The sequence below is a fragment of the Priapulus caudatus genome, unplaced genomic scaffold (assembly GCF_000485595.1).
Source record: "Priapulus caudatus unplaced genomic scaffold, Priapulus_caudatus-5.0.1 Scaffold3882, whole genome shotgun sequence".
NCBI lineage: Eukaryota > Metazoa > Priapulida > Priapulimorpha > Priapulimorphida > Priapulidae > Priapulus > Priapulus caudatus.
Window position 1 is genome coordinate 11,966 of NW_014580943.1, and position 1,407 is coordinate 13,372.

Consider the following 1,407-nt stretch of genomic DNA (forward strand, 5'->3'; position numbering starts at 1 on the left):
AGGGGGGTCCAGGGGGTCCGGACCCTCCCTGCTCGCACAGAAAACGCATCTGAGGGGTCTAATTTCGAAATGTTTCTGGGGGAGGCCCCCCAAACCCCCTGTTCGCGTGCTCGCTACTGGTGTCCCCCCACATTTCAAAATGAATTTGCCTGCGGCGCTAGCACGATTTATTTCTAAGTGAAGGGGTTGGCAGGTTGCACGCGGTTGCAAACCTCGCTAGCGCTGCACAACGAAAAATGGCGGTTAAATCCGCGTGCAAACTGCCCACCCCTCCACTTGAGAATACATTGTGCCCACTCACTAGCGCCGGAACCGCGCTAGCGCCGCGCAACAAAAAATGGCAACAACAATACAGAAAACTTTGTTAAAGCGAGCACCGCAGACACTACAGCGAGCACTAGAGTTAGCTGAAAGAGAAGCTGTAGTAGAACAAAGGATCGCAATACGTTTGCGTAATAGGAAAGCTCAGCGTTACAGAGACGATAGCTATGTGGAGCCGATGGAAGTAGATCTCGTTAGGAATAATCAAACGGCTAGAGACATGCATCAGAGGGTAGGCGAGATGAAGCACTTGGTAGCGAGCATGCAAAGTTTATGCACAACACAAGAGCAGAAACAACGCAACATGCCGACAAACACACGGACACAGACACAAACACAGTCACGACGCTACGCCACAAAATTCTAACACACCACGTAAACCGCCTAATGAATCGGACTGTAACAGGCGTCCACCGCTGTTTCGGCAGCAGACTCGTTTCGACGGACGACCGCAAAATCAAGTACAATTATGTTTCCGTTGTGGCAGAGAAGGTCATTTCGCACGTGATTGTCGGGTAGTTTTGCCGTCGAGAAACGCGGCGCGCCCGCTAGGCTGAAACATGAGGTGATGGAGGTCAGCCGCAGTCGCACACGCGCCGTGTGGCCGTGTTGCGATATTCGAGTAGGTGGGCAAAAACTGGTAGCATTAATCGATACAGGTGCTGAATGTTCGTTAGTCGATAAGTCAGTATGGAGGGGGTTACCTAATCACACAAGGGAAGCCGTGTGGCTATTAGCGTTTTACAGGTTTACAGATTCTGACGAAAACATGCTGCATAAACAATAATGGCACGATTAGCTGTTTCCTTAGAAATACAACACGCAAACACATAAATTTGCATTATAATACCGCATTAACGGTGGCACACTTACATCAAACGATAGAACAAACACGACCGAGACCAACAATGACAAACGACGCTACGTGCTGCGTCGCGGCCTCAGGGCTGACACGACAGACGACTATACAACAAAGCGGGAGAAAGCGGCTTTTTGTAGCGAGATTCGGCAAACTCATGACTTGCCGGTTAACGCACTTAACGCACAAACGACAGTTGATTACGCCTCGTTAGTGGCCCATGTCAC